Source organism: Vidua chalybeata, chromosome 27 (genome assembly GCF_026979565.1).
Source record: "Vidua chalybeata isolate OUT-0048 chromosome 27, bVidCha1 merged haplotype, whole genome shotgun sequence".
Lineage (NCBI taxonomy): Eukaryota > Metazoa > Chordata > Aves > Passeriformes > Viduidae > Vidua > Vidua chalybeata.
Window position 1 is genome coordinate 1,579,122 of NC_071556.1, and position 19,398 is coordinate 1,598,519.

A 19,398-nucleotide genomic window follows, 5' to 3' on the forward strand; every position below is an offset into this window, starting at 1 on the left:
TTCCTGATGCTCTAAAATCAGCTTTTTTTGTAGGAGCAAACACCCACAGGGAAAAGTCCTCCAGCCAATGTGGGGAGAGCTTTTCTCTGGAACATTTCTGCGACAGGAGAAAGAACCAACTGAAGCAGTTGGAAATGCTGAAATGGGTACTTGGGGTGATGCTGGTGGCTGGACCTGATTGTCCCCCAAACCCACACAAATTCATTTGCCCATTGCCCCAAAATACTTTTGGGGTGCATCTGCTCCATGCTGTGGTGAAGATGTGACCAGCAGGGTCGTGCAGGGGTGTCCCCTTCCTCTAGCCTTACCCTGAAAGCCTCAGACTTGGGGGGTTGAGAAAAAAGGGGTGAGAAAGAAATGATCCTCTGGCTGTGCCCTCCTTTGCGGATGCACTGTTTGTCCCCAGGTGAGCAATGAGAAGAAAATGAAAGGCTTTAGGAGGTGGCAGTGGGGTCTGTGTCCCTGCTCAGGACACCTCACAGCAGGTGATCTCAAAAAAAAAAAAAAAAAAGAAAACTCTCAAATTAGCAAACCAAAACCACTACACAAAATTAGTATTTCTGCCCAGTTCAAACTAAACCCTCCACACTGTCACAGTAGATGCCACAATCCTGGAGCTCTGTTCCCTGCAAGGCAGTGGGAGGGCAGTGGCTGTTTCCCCCAGAGTGGCTTTGCTCGGGGCTGATGTCCCCAAAAAGGTGACAATGCCTGTAAAATCCCACCCCGACTTCCCCCTGTCCCCACTGGAGGGGATGCCACAGCTGAGCCCCCTCTGCGGGCCCCCAGTCCCCGTCCCGAGGTTGCCCCAGAGGGCCTGGAGTGCACATGGATGTGGGGATGAGGGCACTGTGCCCCCAAAAGGGGCTGTACCCCAAAACAGGAGCTGTACCTCAAAACAGGAGCTGTACCCCAAAACAGGGATGTACCCTAAAACAGGGGCTGTACCCCAAAACAAGGGCTTTACCCCAACACAGGGCTGTACCCCAAAACAGGGCTGTACCCCAAAACAAGGGCTTTACCCCAATTAAAGGATGTACCCCAACACAGGGCTGTACCCCAAAACAGGGGCTGTACCCTAAAACAGGGGCTGTACCCCAAAACAAGGGCTTTACCCCAATTAAAGGATGTACCCCAAAACAGGGGCTGTACCCCAAAACAAGGGCTTTACCCCAATTAAAGGATGTACCCCAAAGCAGGGCTGTACCCCAAAACAGCTGCTTTACCCCAAGACAGGGCTGTACTCCGGTGCGGCGCTCACTCACATCTTAGGGCCTGTCCCCTGTAACTGGCTCCACACCCCCCACGCTGTTCCCTGCAACAGGCCCGTGCCCACCCGGAGGACGGTGGCATCCAAGTCGCGACAGCGGCGCGATAACCCACACCGGAGCCACATCCATCAGTGAGGTGGGACCCTACAGGGCACCCTACAGCGCCGTGCGCTCCCGGTGTGAGAGCCGCGGCCTGCAGCCCCGCAGGGCGCTGAGGCAGCGCGGGCCCTGTCGCGACAGCGGCGCTTGTCCCGACAGCGGCGCCAGGCAGCGCGGGGTTAACCGGAGCTGCCGTAAAGCGCGCGGCGCAGCCGCAAAGCCGCGCCGCCGCCTGCCGGCCGCTATTCCCGAACGCGCCCTACGCCAGCGCCGCTGCGCCGCCACCCTCGCGCCCGCTGCGCTTGCGCCGCGCTCCGCCCCGCGGCCCGTATTCACGAAGCGCGGTTGCGCCGCCGGTGCGCGGGTGCGCACGAGCGCGGCGCGGTTCGTACGCCGTTGGCGCAGCGCGGGCCGTACGCCGTTGGCGCAGCGGCGGAGGGGAGGCGAGCGGGGCCGGGCCGGGGGCGCCGCCATGGGGGAGCGGCCGCGGGGCAGCGGCGCCGCCGCCCGGCGCTGAGGGACCGCCGAGGTAACACCGGGGAAGCACCGGGGGACGGCGGGGGCCCTGCGGCCTCGGCTCCGCTCGGCAGGCACCGGGGAGGGGCGGCCGGGCCGGGCGGCGCCGCGGGCGGGGGCGGCGGGGCCGGGGCGGTGGCGGGGGGGGGGTTGAGCGGCGGGAGGGGCCCGGAGAGGGGAAGGGGCTGTGGGGGTCGCGGGGGTGCCGGGAGAGGCCCCGGCTTGGCCTGGGGAGGTCGCCGGGTGGTGGGGCTGAGGGGGGGTCGGTCTGGGCCGGGGGAGGGTGGGGGGCTGTGGGGGGCAGGTTGGGATCGGGGGCTGGGGGAGGCTTTGGGGTCGCGTTGGGGTCAGGCTGGGCCGGGGTCTGAGGGCCCAGGGCCGCCTCGCCCCGTCCCCTCCCGGCCGTGCCTGTTTTGTGGCCCCGGGGAAGGGGTGCGAGCCCCGCGGTGCCCCCGAGGCCGGGTGGGCGGCGGGGATGGGGTCGGATGGTCCCCGCCGTGTCCCCTCGGCCCGCACCCTGCCCCGGCCTGCCCCAGCCTCGCAGGATGTTGGCTCCTTTGTATGTGGCTTTCCTCTCTCCAGAGGGGTTGGGAAGTGTTTATTTGGGGAAAGGACCGCGCTGAACCTGGTATTTAAAACGGCTTTTTTTTTCTTCAGCGAAGCGGGTGAGGATGAATGTGAGAAAGGGAAAAGTGCCCTCCCCCTCCTGCCCCCAGCAGACAGGAGCCGACTTGAGCTGTTCTGAGGTTTGCAAATGAGGAGCAGCCCTGCCGGGGAGGCCCGTGCCTCCTGTCGCTGGCTGGCAGGAGGGAGCTGGGTCTGCCTCTCGGGGAGCAAGCAACGGGAAGTTGTGGGGATGGTCAGGAAGGTGCCTTTTCTTTTGTGCACTGGGCAACATGAAGATTTGCTGTCTTTGGTATATTTAAAAGTTAAAAAGCAAAGTTTCACAAACCCCTTTTGAGTTGCCATTATATCAGTCCGTTCCAAACAGTTCGAGTTAGCCTGGACCCGGGTTGAAAGGTGTGTAAAACCTTTGGAAGTTGCCTCCTTAACTAATCTATTTGTTTTCCTTCCAAACAACAAGTGGTTGGAGGTGTGGAAGTGCATTCTGAGGAGTGTGTGAGTTCACCTGCCAGCCAAGCTGCCCTGTCAGGCTGCCACACACAGTGTGCCCCCATCTCCCCAGGCCAGCACTCAGGTTTAAAAATTGGGCCTTATGTAACAGATTGGAGCAAACGTTTGGTGTTTGCCAGTGGTCTGACAAAGAATTGCTGCAAATTAGGGCAGGAGGCCTCCATGGGGAGCCTTTGCCGTGGCAGGATAGGCTTGGCTGCTGTGAGGAACTTGCCAAAGATTTGTTGGTTTTGTTTTAATTTGGTATGTTGCAGATAGGGACGTTGTTTGGTCAGTGTTTTATCGCTCCTGAGCAGCTTTAGGGTGCTGGGAGGATTGTGGTGCTGACTGGTCCAACACCAGCATGCTCAGGTCTGGGAACATGAGATCTGGGGGTAGCTCAGATCCCTCAGCCTGGAGAGGTTGCCCTCTTGTGCCTTAGGGTTTGATCTCCTCCTTATTAGCTGACAGCTCTGTAAGGCCTTATAAATCACTTAAAAATCACTGCTTTGCCAAAGCAGCAGCTGCTCTGCTTTGCCCCTGCATCCACGGGGTGCAGCTGGTGGTGCTTTGCAGGGCAGACCTGGTGTCCAGCAGCTTCCCCAGGCACGCTGGATGGAGCTGTGTGCTCTGCCCTTGCAGCGTGGTGTGTGTGGTGCTCTGGGTGCAGCTCCTGAGCGCGGGGAGCGGGCCCTGGCAGCTCAGCAGGTTCCTGGGTGCCGCTCTCCCGAGCAGCTTCACAGTGCCCCTCGTTTTGTATTCTGTGTCAGAGCTCCTGTGCAGCCCGGCTGTTGTCAAAACTGTTAATACGGGAGTGACTCAGCGGATCAATGGGAATGACACGAGGGTTGTGCTGGTGGACAATCAGTGTTTCCTCCCCCCTCCAGCCCCACTGGGCTGGAAGACACAACGTCTGAGAGCAGCTGCCAATAAACGTCTCTGCTGGACTTGGGCCTGGCTGTGCTCTGGAGCTGTCTCCCCCTGCCCACCCCCCTCCCCGTTGTTTTCCTAGCTAGGAGGAGCTGAAATGAGCTCTGCTGGAGGAGCACTCCTGTGCTTGGCTGGTTCCCCCCAGGTTGATCTGGGGCACTGCTGCAAGGCCCAGGCCCTGTGCAAGCCAGGGTGGGTAGGAAGCTGTTTATCCCTGCCTTCTGACAGGAACTGCAGCTCCACAGGCACTAAAGGCTTGGTGGGAGGGGTGAGGGAAGCATCGGGTGAGCAGCAACCCCTGATGTGCTGTTGTTGGGTGTGCAGGAGAGCTGCAGCCCCTGGGCTGGGGAGGAGACCCTCCCCTGGTTCTGCAGGGCCGGCACTGTGGGGTTTGGTACCAGAGGGCAGTGGCCTGGTTTGCCCTGTGCTGCTCCTGGGACTTCCTGCTGCAGTTGGAGGAGTCAAACCCTCTTCCCTTGTAGTGCTGCTGAGCAGGGACAGACTTGGGTGCCAGCACGGGAGCTTCCTTTGTGGGCTTGCCACGGCTAAAAAGCTGAGAGCCTGTGGGAACAGCTCTGCCCACAGCCCTGTCATTGGGCTCTGACTGGGCAGACGTGGCTCCTTGTGGGTGCAATGAGAAGCTGTGAACCTGAGCCTCCTTCCTTGGCCAGACATGGTGTGACCTGGAGTCTGCTTCGGTCCAGATCTACCTGTGAGCTGGGAGGGCAGAGAGGGAGAGCAGGTCCCAGCAGCTCTGGGATTCTGCTGGAGAACAAGTCATCTTCCTGTTAGAAAAGCTGTGTGAATAGTTTTGGGGTTTCGTGAGAAGCTGTTTCTACTTCCTGCTGGCAGTTGCTGTCTCTGGTAGATTTGTTGCTGTAGAGGAGCAACAGCTTTGGTTGTGAGGGAGGTAAAAAAGTGATTTTTTACTGGGGCAGCTGAGTGTGGAGCATCAGGGTCCTCTGTCAGGCTCTCTGATTCACGCCAGCTGCCTTCCTCCTCCTGAAGAATTCTAAATTCCTGCCCAGGCTGTAGCCCTGCAGCCCTTCCTGTGGGCAGCCCCTCCCTTGCATGTTACATTGATGCATTATTTCTAATAACTGGCTTTGAAAAAGCAGCCTGTGCGTCAGGAACTGGAGTGACAGGACAAGGAGGAATGGCTTCCCCTGGCAAAGGGCAGAGTTAGATGGATATTGGGAAGAAATTCCTGGTTGTGGCAGTGATTAGGCCCCGGCACAGGTTACCCAGAGCAGCTGTGGCTGCCCTGTCCCTGAAAGTTCCAAGGCCAGGTTGGATCAAAGGATCACCCTGGACTAGTGCAAAGCATCCCTGCCCATGGCAGGGGGTGGAACTGGATGAGCTCTAGGCTCCCTTCCAACCCAAACCATTCTGTGATTCCATTCTGAAGTATTCCAGCACACCCCTGCCTTGTCTGTCCTACCCTGTGAGGTTCCTGGGTGACACCTGTGGTGCTCAGAGCTGTGACCCCTGCTCACAGGCCCCCCAACCCGGTGGGGGCAGGAGGGAGAGTGGTGCAGTGGCTGTAAAACCACAGGGCGTCCCTCTGCCTTCCGCTCGCTGCGTTCAGAGCGTGGCAGCAGCAGATCAGCACCCACCATGAGCCCTGTGTGGTGTAGGAAATGGCTCTTCAGGTAAGCTGAAACTTCTAGCTAAGGCTTTGCAGGGTGTTTCAAAATGCTACGTGGAGCAAGAAGTCTCTGGTTTCATCCACCGCCCACAGTAAGGAGAGTTTGCTTCTGCAGTAGAGGAATTAAATTAGTTCTATAAGGACTTTAAATTGGCTTCTTTGGCTCCAGCGAGATGGTGGATAGAAGTTCAGTGTGTCTCCAGGAAGATCTCCCAGTGCTATGGAGTCTGTGTTCTGCTGGGAGGTTGGTGGCAGTGGCCTTTCCAAGCACTGCCCTGCTGTCACCTGCCTTCCCACTGCATCAAACCCCTGGCACTTGAAACATTGCAGCAGAATCATCCTCACTTGTAGGAAACACGGGTTTCGAGGCCTTGTGGTGACAATGAAACCAGGTGCTCTCACACTCCTGTCTGTGAAAAGCTTGCACTGAGATGGTGACAAGGGGGAAGCCCAAAGTCCTGCCCAGCGAGGTCCAGCTGACCCCAGGCTGAGGAAGGGTCCCTGTGCCACAGGCAGCAGAAACATCCACTGGTGCCTGGGGACCGTGCTCTGAACGAGAGCTGGGCAGTGTTGTGTGTTTAGTGTCTGCAGGGCAGGGGTGGCAATAAGTTGGATGTGAGAGCAGGATTTGGGATGAGCCAGGACACTGTTGCCTTGGAAATAAGGTGCTTGTTGGCCTCTCAGGGTGCTGGAGACAACTGTCGCCTGGAGGAAAGGAGCGTTAATTTTTGAGTCATTCATTTTTACATGTCCACCAAGCAAAGAATGTCCTGTAGCCCTTTGTTACTTAATGTTATGTAATGCTTTTTAATGAGGCAGGCCTGGCCTTTGCTTTCCCAGTGTGATTGAGACGGTTGGCAGGTGATGCACGGGCTTTGTCACCCTGAGAGGGATGTTCTTAAGTTAATAAACAGGGGTTAAGGTTGAGCTTGAACTTGGATTTTGTGCAGCTTTCCTTTGGAAGAGCTTTGCAGCCCTTCAGCTGAGCAGTTTGTGCAGCAGGAGTGGTGCTGGGAGGGGTGTGGGGGTTCCCTGGGAGCACAGCCAAGTCTCTGGGGGTTTATTTGCCTTCCCAGGCTGGGGGCTGCAGAGTCTTGCTAAGAGGGGCTGCTTGGGTGTGGGTGGCTGAACGATGGGCTCAAAAAGGTCAGTGGAAATCTTATTTAAAACCAAACAGAGCTGTGTTTGTGCTACAAAAGCTCCATTCTTGCAGATTCTGTCCTTGCCCAATGTTTTCAGGTAAAAAAATCTTGCTGCTTTTGAGGTAGCACCAAGGTACAAACAACAAAGCAAAAAACCCTTTCTCTTATCCTTTTTTTAGCAGGGACTGTTGGCAGTGATGAAGTTTATGCTCTGCTTGGTTTCCCTGGTTTGATGTGGGGAGAGGATGGTGCTTTCCAGCAACTTCTGTGCCGTGTGTGTGGGCGAGGGGCAAGCTGAGGCTTTTCTGGAATCCCCTCGCCCCCAGCCCTGCCGATTCCTCTCATCCCAAAGGCAATGCCACTTTCAGTCAAAGTCTGGCTTTGGTGTTGCCAGGTACAGGGAATATTAAGGAAGGATTCAGGTGCTGGGAGCTGAGGTGGGGTCCCTGTGCTGGAAGGGGCTGCTTGGAGCCAGGAGCTGAAGAGCTGCAGTCGGCTCTGGCAGTGCAGGGTCATTGTACTGTGGGATGAGGAGGTGTTGGTGCTGACAGGTACAGGCTGGTCTCTGCCTTGAGCCTTGGGAATTCCTGCTCAAACTTGCTGGAGCTCGTACCTCCATGGGCTTTGGTGGCTGGGGAGGGAATAGGAAGTGCTCGGAGCTTTAACATTTCCTCCAGGGTGACTCGCAGCTGGTTTTAAACCCACACTTTTCAGAGAGGTGTCTGCCTCATCAGGGGATCTCACTGAGAGGTTGCCAGAGCCCCCAGCAGATTCCCCAGCTTGAAGGGCCATCATAAGTGTCTTGAGAAGGAATTAGAGAGGAATTCCAGCATAGCAGACCGTCAAAACTCTCCATCTGCCACAACCACGGGGGATGTTGCCAGGGAACAGCTCTCCACTGCTCAGTCCTTCTCCTGCCTCCCAGGTGTGCTCAGAGTGGGCAGAGCTGAACAAGGTGCTCCTGGGCTTACAGGGTCCACAGGAAAACAAAAGGGAAGCTCATTTAACACACACCATGCTGAATTGAGCAGGATAGAACAAACCCTGCGAGTGTGAGTTGGTGTGTACCACGTCTGTGCCATGTAACCTTTCTCAGGGTAACTGTTGAGGTGCTTTCTGGAGAAGCAGTGGGCAGACCCCTGGTGTTGGAGCAGACTCTGGTTTGGGGTTGTTTTGGCAGGGGCTCTTTGGGACCTGCCTGCAGTGGGGGTGATGGAACAACCCCTCTGCTTGGGCTTGGATCATCAGCAGCATTTGGACATCACAGAGCTGCCCTGGGGTGCAACAAACCTGGTTCTGCAGGGCTCTGACTGCAGAGTCACGACAGCACCTCTGCTCCCCTGATCCATGTGGAAAGTGCCCATGACATCCCAGGAGCTGAGTGCTGCCAGGCTTCTGACGTACTGACCTCAGTGCAGGTTTCTTTTTCCTCCTCATCCTTCCCTCTCCCTTTTACTGTGCTGCCATCTCTGACTGCTCTCCTGCCTTACTGGGATGTTTTCTTACAGGAGCCAGCACGTCTGTCGGGGGCTGGGCTGCTTGCAGAGCAGGAACAGCCTGGAGCATCCTCTGCACTGAGGAGCTGGGCACAGCTGGATGGAGAGGTGGGCACCTTTGGGAATGCTGGTGGTGCAGCCAGAGGCAGGGAGCACAAGGTGTGCTGGATGCTGCCCTGGATGGCACCCATGGTTCCCAGCAGGTCTCCTCCAGTGTCTCTCTGAGGATATATAATCACAGACTCGGAAATGAGACTCAGACTGGTCCTGTGCCCGGTGCAGAGGATGCACTGCAGCAGCCTTGGCTGGGTGACAGCAGACACCCGAGGTGTGAGAAAGCACGAGCAGGGACAGTTCCCACTGCTGGTTGTGGTCCTGGCAGGGGACTTGCAGAGCCTGAAATCTGACTTCTCCCAGGAGAAGAGTGTAACGCTCAGTGCTTTCCTCCTATTTTTGTTCAGAGCCAGAAATCAAAGTCCAGAGCGGTGCTTCTCCAGCCAGAATCATTGAAAGGCACTTGTTGTTGTTTTAGGGCCAATATTTAACTTGTGCCTTCCATGAGGAATGCCTGTTAGACTCCAAATATTTGCCTTAAGGAAGAAGTTTGAGGGAAGAATGTCCAGTGCTGGGGGGGAAGCAGGAGGGATTCAGGAAATGAGTTTAAGTCTGTGCATGTCCAGGTGTGTGTGGCACAGCCTGTGTTCCCTCTGGCACAGCCCTGGCAGGTAGGAGGCAGCTCTGGCTGAGCCGCAGTGTGGAATGGCTGGGAGGAAATGTTTGTGTGCTCCAGCGCTGGAGCACAGGGCGTGTCTGCTCCCTCAGCCCCAGTCCTGCGCTGCCAAGGGGATTTAAAGGCATAGGCTGGGAGCTGCTCTCCAGCTGGGGCTGGTGTGGGCAGCCAGGCTGAACTTCCTGATAAAAGCAGCTTATCAGAAAAGAAATGCCCTGCTGCTTTTGCTTTCTCTGTGGTCTGTGGTGGCAAGGGTTCATCAGCGGTGAAATCCTCTGCAGTGGATCCTGCTAATGGCAGGATTTCCCATTCCCTGGGCTGGCTTGATGAGGTGCTCATGGCTTCTCCTCACCTTTCAGTGTGATCCTTCACCTTTCTGTGTGATCCTTCTCACAGGGTGCCCCAAACAACCAGGTAAAGCTGGTTCAGTGCTGAGCTTGTGCCACGTTTCTGGGAGAGCAGCTGAACGGGGCTGTGTGCTGGTGGATGTCAGAATTCAGGTCAGGGTTTGGTGGCATCTCAGGCTGCATGGGTTGGTTGTGATGTGTGAGGACACAGTGATTGAGAGCAGCCTGATCCTCTTCCCAGCCCCTCTCTGCACACGGCAGGTGAGGAATTCTGGGTCTGCCTGGGAAGTCTGGGCTTCCTTAGCTCCACTGTAACCCTCTGCCCTGACTTGTTGTGCTTTGTGCTGTTGATTGGATGGTTTTGGCTGGGTTTGACTGTTTTACGCCTCGATACAGAGAAAACATGTTTCCTCTTGAAGCAAAACCAAAGGCATGCGAGGCTGTTTGCAAGGGGAAGGCTTTGCCTGGGCTCTGTGGCCAGAGCTCAGCACAGCTCTGAAAGGTTGGGAACTTCTTTGTGCTAGTGTGGCAAAGGGCTTACAAGCAGCCTTTGGGCCCAGCCTGAAAAGCTGTGCTAAGGAGAGCCAAGCCCAGCCAGAGCATGGCTCTGGCTCTTAGTCACAGCTTTGGTGCTGGGGAAGCGAAGAGGAGTGAGAGCCCCATCCAGCTTGGAGGATAGTGGGATGCTGGGCAGCTGTGGGAAGTCTTGGTCTCTTTCCATAATGAGAGTTGATGGGTTTAGGCCCACAAATTGGCTGCCTAAGGAATGAAGGAGCCAGGGGAGCTGTATCCTGTCTGCAGGGGTTGAAAGAGGTGATGTAGACTAGAAACATGAGTTTAACTCAAAAAAAAAAATCAGAATTTGGGGTTTTGGATGGAAGTGTGTACTAGAGAAGGGTGAACGTGTGTTGGCTGGGATTTCTGGGACAAACCAGAGAAGTGAGAGCCCAGAAATGAGGGAGAAAGGACAGTCTGTTCGTGCAAATAATGTTCCAGGTATTAATAGCAGCAAGATGAAATGGGTCCTCCTGGGGGTGTATCCTACATGTTCCTTCATTGGAACGATCCCTCTGATTTTATAAATTAAGCCCTTTGTGTAGGGTTGAAAGAAGCAGGTAAGGGGAAGGGAGGAACCAGCAAGGTTGCACTGGATGTAGCTGTTTGAGAGAGCCTTTGGGACAAACCTCTTGAAAGATTCCTTTCCCAGTGCACAGCACCACGTCTTCAGCTGTAGTCAGTCCTGTGCTCTTCCTGTTTCAGTCCTGGCCTTCTCATCCCCTGCAAAATACACAGGTGGGGGATGAGGGAAGATGAGAAAAAAACCTTTGGAATGTGCCTTCCTGATGTGGAAGTTGGTGGATCAAACCAAATCCTTAATCCACAAAGCTGTCCCAATGCTTAATAAAGGGTTGTGAGGCTGATCCTCTGTGTGAGGGATGGAGGAGTGCAAAGATCCTGCACAGCTTGTGGTGTGACCAGCAATGAGATGTAGGTCTTTGGTCCCTCTGTTTTGAAACTTATCCCTCCCTGCAAGCCAGCAGACTGGGGTGCTTGCTGAGCCTTAGGAATTTGTCCCAGTTAGTCTCCAGTTAGTTGGGAATCTCTGTTCTCTATCCTCTTTTTTCTCTGAGGTCACAGATGCTTCCATGCCCATGTGTGAAATAAGCAGGTCGCTGCCATACCTTTGAGAGGTTGCAAGGAGAGCTGTAATGGACTGAGCTGCTGGTGGTCCTGTAGTAGAGGGGGTGGGAGGATGAACGCCTCGTGGATCACTTGCTGCTTCCCTGAAGATGCTGCTGGCTCTTGCAGGGAAGCTGATGGATGTTGTCATGCCACAGAGCATCCCTCTGCCCCAGTTATTCCGCAGGAAAGATTAATTGCATGGTGCTGCTCTTTCCTCCTCGTGGTCTGGGCTGTGGGTCCTGCCCGTGGCCCTGGGATGCTGTCCCTGCTGGGTGACTGTCCCTGCTGGGGAGGAGAGCTGGGAGCCAGGGCAGCAGCAAGTCAGCTCCTGCTCCTCTGCAGCAGGGAAGTGGTTTTGGTGTCTCAGCACACAGAATTTAACAGTTCCTTGGGGTGAGGTTTCCCATTTAGCCCCACTGGATGCTTACCCTTCCCTCCCCCTCTTGTCCCCCCCAGCTCTGTATGGTTTGGCAGTGATTTGAGGGGAAATGTGTAGGGCTTGGAGCAGCCTTGGGAAGAAAGCAGAGGGAAAAATGTGGGACAGCTCAGCTTGGCAGAGCTGCAGCTCTGCCACCCAGAAATGGAAACAGCCCTTGTCACCAGTGGGAATGACATCCCTTCCGCCCACCCTGCTCTGGGACTCTCCAGGACAAGGGACCTGCTCTGGAGCAAAGGGACTGGGCTGAGACAGAGCTGAGCAGATGCTCCCCCTTTCTATGTGACCTTAGGAGATGTGGGGAAGTTGTGATTAACTGTAGTTTGGTGATTGAAGGGATAACTGGATCCAGGTACCCCTTTTTTTCTCCCTGCCTTGCCTTGCAAAAGGCCACCCCAGATCTGCCAGTGCAGCTGCTTCCTAACCTGGTTCTGTCAAGAGGATATGGGTTAAGGGAAAAAAAAATCCTACAATTAAAAGTGTTTCTGCCAACCCAGATCCTGCTGACAGAAAAAGGGTTGGGAGTGCTACACATGACAGGAGGCCAAGCAGATCTGTGCAGAGTGACAGTCCCCAGATGGCTGAGGAGCAGGGAACCCTGCTGGCACACACAGCTCAGGCCTTTGGCAGCCAGGCTGGAATTGTTCCGAATCTCCTGAGTTGGACTCTTTGTGGGTCTGTTTCCCCCTTGAAACTGTAGCTGGTGTGTGCATGGCTCATTAAAAACAGCTTCCAGAGTACTCAGCTCGCCCCTTGCCCCCATTCCTTGTGGGATGAGTAGCTATCCCACATCTTGAAGGTGGGAGATGAAACTGTGGTTTTCATTCCTCCAGTGCTGCGTGTTGTCTCTGCCTCTTCCTCCCCTGGTCCCAGGCAGGGCTGGGAAGGAGCCCTGTTGCTTGAGGTACTGGGCAAATCTGTGTCACAGCTCTTGCCCATGGGAAGTGATCACAGAATCCCAGAATCCTTTAGGCTGGAAAAGACCCCCAAGATCGAGTCCAGCCTGTGACCGATCCCCACATTGTCACTCAGCCCAGAGCACTGAGTGCCATGTCCAGTCTTCCCTCAAACACCTTCAGGGGTGGTGACTTCACCATCTCCCTGACAGCCCCTTGCAATGTTTAACAACCCTTTTTAAGAAGAAATTCCTCCTGATATCCAGCCTGTGTTGATGAAGGTGACAGGTTCTCTGGTTTCTCAAAGCCACCCAGGTGAGCTTTGGCTCTCCTGTCAGGAGTTGGTTGCTTTGCCACACAGAATTCCCAGCCCCTCACTGGGGCTGCTTGGAGCTGCTAGACTGATGGGTGGCACCTTCTTCTGGCTGAGCTTTTTGGATGCTCCCAGTGCCTCCCTGGCTCTGCACTTGGTTCTGGAGGGCACAGAACAGCTCACCCTCCCAAGTTGTTGCATTGGGCGTCCCTCCTTTCCCAGACCTCTATGGTGACAGCCCTGGGGTGGCAGAGCTGGGTGGTGTCCGCCTATCCCCTGGCAGGAGGGCAGCCACTCTTAAGAGGTTGCCTGGGGTGGCACAGGTCAGGAGGAGGAGGAGGGGGGAATTGCTGGCTGCAGGCATCTGCTCCATCCACCTCCTGGAAATGTGAACCAGAAAACAAATCTGAAACCAATCTGGCAATCTCCAGGTCAGGCCTCTGACCCACTCCTGGGGACGTGCCGGGTCACTGCCCTGTGCCAGGTCACTGCTGTGTGCCAGGTTACTGCCCTGCCTGGAGAAGACACCTGTGGTCAGGACCACCATCCCTGCTGGTGGCCTTAGAGGGCACAGCAGCCTTTGGGGACTGGGCTTTTCTGCCTCTTCTGCCACTGCTTTCTGTGTGACATGTGACAGTGTTGTGCCTCAGTTTCCTCTTCTGTAATGACACTTCTTGGTGACCTACTCTGAGCCAGCTGCTACAAGGAGCAGTGTAAGAGCTGGGGGAGCTTTGGTCTGGAAAGCCCCTGGAGCCTGTGACGAGGGACATTGGGAAGATAAGATGGCTAACTCTGCTGCTTGGATTGTTTCCCAGCCTGCTGGGAGAGAAGGAGATGTGTGTCCAACCCCAGGAGCCATATGGTGTGGATGCCAACACAGGAGAGCAAATGGGGTCTCTTCTGGGGTGTCCCACCTTGTGTGTCATGTAAAGAATTTAGTGGCAGCATCCACACCTGTCATCTGCTCTCCCTGGTGGCCTGGACTCTCCAGGAACAGAGGGGGTTTTCTCATGCATGGCTGCTTGGAAAGCTGTGGTTCAGATACGACAAGGCAGTCTGCTGTGGCCATGCAGCAGCTGGGCAGTGGGGATGTCCTGCCCTCCAGAGATGGTTGTTTCCAGAAGAGTGAACGTCACCTGTGTCCCAGGAATTGTGAGGCTGGTGCAATGTGCTGATGGTATCCCTCAGATTCCTTGTGTGGCCTCGTGTGTGTTGGGATTCCCTTCCTCCCTGTGCCTTGCACACAAGGATGCTGTGCAGACAGAGTGGAGGGAGTGGTTTTGCTCATTCTGTGCTCATTAGAGGCTGCAGGGAAGGGAAATGGAACCACTTCTAGCTCTGCTAAATTTTGATCTCCCACTCCCTGGAAGTTGGGAGTAAGCTGGGATACCCTGGGCTGCTCAGTGGTGTTCAGCCATTTGTGCTGTGGGGTGGCCTGTGGTGTGAGTCAGGGCAGCAGTCTCTTCCCTTCTCCTGCTCCTGAGGTTTTTTAGGAGCTGGTCCAAAGGCTGTGGGGGGCAACAAGTCCTGAGTGTGTCACTGTGGTCTCCCACTCTGCGGGGAGGAGAGTGCTGGGCTTGCCTGTGCTGGTTTTCAGTTGAGTTCCTCTGTGGGGAAGAAGTCTCTTCCAGGTGGATGAAAGATTTTCAGACCCAGCTTAGGCTTGGAGAAGGAAGGGAAGGGAGACACATGCATCCAGAAATTTGCTTTTGTTATGGGAGAGGTGTTGGGAAACGTCTCTTATCCTTTGGAGAGCAAATGTTGATCCTGTCGCCCTGCCTTCCACTGATCCTTGGCAATGCCGGAAGGAGCACATATGGATTTGAGGCTGTGGGATCTCTGAGGACATCCTCGAATGGGTCGTGTTCTTCCTCTGCTCTTGCACGTCTCCCACCAGTTGACAGCACTCCCTGTGACAGTGCTTGGGTGGCCCCATCATCCCGTGTCCCCCCTGCTGCTGCTCCTGGCCCGTGGGATGCCGGCGTGTTTCCCGCTCTGGAAGCAGAGCTGTCCCACGAGGAGCTCTCCCACGGCGTGTGGGGGACATCCCACCCCACCATGTGCTCAGACCCTCTGACTCACGCATGCCAGAAGGGCTCTGGAGGCTCCTCTGGAGGCTCATCCTGCTGTGACAAGGTAGGATCATCCCATGGGCAGTGTCCCCCTCCAGAGATGCTACGACACCAGCGGGGTGGCTCCCAGAGGAGAGGGGGGTGGGTGGGAGGCAGGGCTGGCTGGGGAGAGCAGTGCTTCTCCAGAGAGCCCATGGGACAGAGGGCCATACTTCAGGGTGTTGGGGGCTGCAGGGAGTCCCCTTCCTCGCTGTCTGAGAGCTGCTCTCAGCTTTCCCATGCGTGGGAATTGATAAAGGAGCTGATAAAGCTGTGTCAGCAGGGAGCTGTTGTGTCATGCACTGGCTGCACTGATGGCTGAGGGTCCAGGGCTGCCTGCCACAGGTGGGGGACTCTGTAGCTTGTGGCAAGGGTTACAATGGCACTGCAGCCCCTCCTGGGGCATTCTCTCCTGTGTGAATGGCTGCTGTCATGTCCTGCCTCAGTTTGTGTCCTCAGGGGCCGGTGGTTGCATAAAGGAGGAAGCTTTTGCTGTAGGGCCTTCTCAGTGGGTTGTAGTGGAGAGTGTGGACCCTGCTGCATTCAGAGCACTGGAGAGAAGCAATGGCACCATACACAGCAGTGTGTGTGTGATGAGACTTTGTGATGGACTGGCCTTGTGGTGGTGTTTGGGCTGTCCCAGGGCAGGGAGAGCAGGACACCTTCCCATCCCCCTGCTTTGGTGGGAAGAACTCATTTCATGGACTGGGATTTTGAGATCTCTGCTAGTTCACTGTTTCAACCATCTGACTTGGCACTAATGTTTAAATTTTTGGGGTTTAAATTTTTAATGTTTAAATATTTGGCACTAATGTTTAAATACATGTGTGTGCTCTCATGTATTACTGAAAATTCAACAGAGGGAGGGAAGACCCTGAAGTTTAGCAACAAGCTGTACAGAGTGGCCTGGATACCAGGCTGGGAAATAAGCCAGTTCCAGTGCATTGGGAAGTGGATGTCCACTTGCTAAGACACCTGCCCCTCCTGCCCTGGTGAGGTGTGTCAGCAGTGCCAGCTCTGTGCTGTTCTCCATGCGTCCCTGTGCCCGCTGGCCCCAGGAGATGCTGATCAGGTGGGCTCAGGATCAGCTCTTGGGTGGGCACATTGTGGCCTCCCAGCTGCTGCAGCATTCCCCTCTGTGCTTTGCTGGGCCGTTCAGAGCCAGAGGCATGTTCCTCTGATGTTTCCTCCTGCTGCTGCCTGCATTTATACCTGCTGTTCCTCTGGGCGTGCTGTCAAATCCTCTTGCAGCAGGTTGTCCCTAAGCCTTGTCCTTCAGCTGGGCATGTCCTGCAGGCCGTGCCTGGAGCTCTCTGGAGCCAGGGCAGCTCTCAGCTGCGTGGCCATGGCTGCAAAGGAAAAGTGCAGCACATCTCTGGCTGCAGTGGAGGTGGGGAGAGAGCCTTCCCCTGTTCTCCCTGGGAGACTGATGGCAGCGCTTCTTGCACATCCATTCCCGGGCATGCTGCCGGAAGTGCATTAAGATCCCTTATCAAGGGAAAGGCAAGCAGCACTTCGTCTTGTTTTTATGAAAAGTGTTGGCTTTTGAGGGCGTGGGAGTATTCAGGGACAGGGCTGGGGAAGTAGCTTGCTGGTAGAGATGGTCTTAACCTTATTTCAGGCTACAGCAGCACAGGAGGAGGTGTTCCAGCCTCAGATGGAAATGGAAGCTGTTGTTCCCAGCTGCTGGGTGAAAATTATCTATTTGTCTAGGAGCCTGTTTTTTCCCACTGCCTGGTGACTGTGAAGCAGGCTGCGAGCTCTGGGGAGGGGACGAGGTGGAAGGAGAACTTGCCTGCTCAGAAACCTGACATCTGAACAGATGAGACCTTTCTTGTCTGGTTCTTGTGGCCCAGCACAGCACCTGTCATGGCCAGACTGGCAATGTGGCGGTGATGAATTTGTGTATTTGTGACACACATAGGTTCATCATTTTCACAGAAAGGCTTTGCAAGGGGGTCTTAGAGTTGCCACCTGAATCCAAAGCTAAATCTGCTCTAGAAGCTTCTGTGGAGCTGGGGATGGAGAGGGCTTGGTGATGCCTGTTCTAGCTGTGCTCGTGCAGCTCCCATTCCTCTTCAGCCAGTTCCCCTTGGGCTGGATCCCTATGGTCCTGCAGGACAGGCAAACACTTGGATCTGTCTTTGTTGGACCTCCCAGGGAAGTAAAAGGGTACCTGAGCTGTCAGGACTTTGGGTATTTGTCCCACAGCATCCATCCATTGGCAGAGGCTGAGGTACAGGATAGGGCTGCCTGCCCCTGAAGTGCTGTGGGCTCTGTGCTCAGCAGCTGTGTGAGCAGCACCTCTCCTTGGGCTTCTCTGTTTCCCAGGGTGAACACGCACAGATGTGACTCAGATTTGGGATACAGAGAGTGCTTTGGACACCTGCTTGCAGGCAAAGCCTGTTTTGCAGAGAGTTACCAGGCGTGAAAGCAAAGCTCAGGTTTTGCAGGAGGTGAGCACTGGAGACCTGCCCTTTCCCAGTGTGTCAGTCAGATCTGCCTGGGTTGTTCTGCTCTGAAACTTCTCAGATTTGGTGTTAGTGGAGTAGCTGAGTCTTGGGCTTTATGCTCTGAGCATGAGTGGATTAAAAGCAATGTTGAGTCTTGACTAGAAAGGAAATCTTTGCTGGCTCCTTCCCAAGATGAGCACGCTTGTGATAATGAGTCTGTGCAAGAACTGAGCAGGACGGGACTGGTTGGAAAATGTAAACATAAATGTATGGATGGGGGAGCAGGAGAAGCGGAAGCCATGGGACTGGTAAACACCTTTTTGCTGGCCAACTGCTGTGGACTTCTGGAAGGCAGCTGGTTCCTCTCTGCAGCTCGGTTTTCCAGCAGCAGCACGGATTTAATTAGTATCCGGTGTCTCCCTGGAGCTTGTAGCGTTGGGGGTGCATTGTCCCGTTTAAATGGAAAACCCCGTGGCAGAGCTGCCAGACCTGGCGCAGGCGGGGGGGCTGAGGGCTGAGACCACTGGGCTGAGTCAGTGGCTGTGTGAGAAATGCCTGAGTGGGCCCAGCCCCTGCCGTGGCGAGCAGGGGCTCAAGAGAAACGTCACGTCCTGGCCGGGGTGGCTGCGCATGTCCCACGGAAACGCTGGAGCAGATGGGAAGGGATGAAGCACTGGGAGCTGGACTCTGCTCTCCTTTTAAGGTCTCCCAGCCAGAGACTTGGCTTTGTCCATAGTGAACTTCCTTTCTTCCAGTGCTACAAACTCTGGCTTAGTAAAACCGAAACCAGTTTGACATCCTAATTGGCCTTTTCTGCGTTGGACTGGTGAGAGATTCTGCAGAATTGCTGCGCGGGCAGAAAGCAAACCTGTGCCTTTGTTGTTCAGAAGGAACTTTCCTGCTCTGCTTACCTGCCTGCTACCTGGGCCCTTCCTCTTACGGTAAGAGCAAAGCAAGTTGCAGTTCCCCAGACAGAAATTGTCCCATGTGAGCAGGGACACCAGAGTGACACTGCCGCAAGCACTGGGGCAGTGGGCTAGAGCTGGGTCATTTGCTTATCTTGACATCTTCCAGCTCCATGCCTGAACTTTTCCTGGCCCAGCAGCCCCGAGGAATGCTGTTGCTGGTCATGGAGAAGGGATGCTGGAGCGGAAGGTGATGGTAACATCCCAGAGGCATCATGGCAGGGCTGGATGGTAAGGTGGGAACCAGGTACCAATTGCTCCTTGTCTCCCTCCTGCAATCAGGGGTTTTGCACTCCCACCACCCGCAGTGCTTTGGTGTTCCTCCTGTTTCCATGAAGTGGATCCCACATGGGGACAACGGGAATGGGTCTCAAGATGGGCAGGGCCAAGAACTTGGGCTTTGTTGGGCACAGTCACGTTAGAAAAGGTGTAAAACAAAATGCAGACCTTTTGTGGGGTCTGTAAAGTCAACCAAAAAGCTGCTTCCTTTCAAGTCATTTCTTGTAGAGCTTCAGTGTGTTTTCTGGTTCTGAATTCTGCAGCTGGCAGTTTAAATTTGTGCCTGATGAACCCAAAAAGGTGAATCAACTCTCTTGGGCACTTGGTTCATGGATGGGTTTGTCTGTCTTGGGCTGGGTTTGTTATTTCCAGACTAGTTTTCAGATCTGGTCTTATTTTAGCGTGTGTGTATTTACTGTTATTATTTTTCCTAGAGAAGTATTTTCAGCTTTTTGCTTGGTTCCTGTGCCGCTGCTGAAATTTCCAGTGTGGTATTTCCGGCTCCTTGGTGGAGCACAGTTTAATATTTTCCATCCAGGTGTAGCTGCTTTGGATGAGGATCCAAGGAAATGAGTGAAATTGTGCATTGGACTGGGAGTGAATTGGCAGCTCATAGGAGTGGAGGCGCTTCATGAGGTTTTTTTTGTGGCTGCTAAGAGATTTAGAAGTGCCCTTACTCTGCAGGGTGGTTTCAAAAACATGAAGATCTGGGTTGTTCTGAATTTGGATGTTGCGTATCTGAGTTCTGCATTTGGACTGTCCAAAGCACATTGATTTCTTTCTGCTCGTGTGTGCAGGGAGCAAATGTTCATCAAACAGTCCCACTCCTGTTGGTTGAAGAGGAACCTGGTGCCTCCTCAGATATTTTTGGGTGCAAAATGACTCCTGCTGACCTGCTGCTGGAAAGCTGACACTGCGCACATACCGCTGCCAGGCAGGGATCCTCATCCGCCCTGAGCTGGGGTGTGAGCAG

At 55.0% G+C, this 19,398-nt stretch overlaps 1 protein-coding gene across 3 annotated transcripts in view; it reads left to right on the top strand.

Moving 5' to 3' along the window:
- The first annotated feature begins 1,800 nt into the window (after positions 1 to 1,800).
- The window catches only part of CSNK1G2 (casein kinase 1 gamma 2), a 41,897-nt gene continuing 24,299 nt past the window's right edge, over positions 1,801 to 19,398 (top strand). For 2 of the 3 annotated variants that reach the window (XM_053965794.1, XM_053965792.1), the window contains exon 1: positions 1,801 to 1,896. The gene's annotated coding sequence lies outside the window, so the exon portion shown is untranslated. Of the gene's footprint in view, positions 1,897 to 17,936; positions 18,123 to 19,398 lie in introns of all 3 variants that reach the window. The other variant, XM_053965793.1, reaches the window with a different exon arrangement.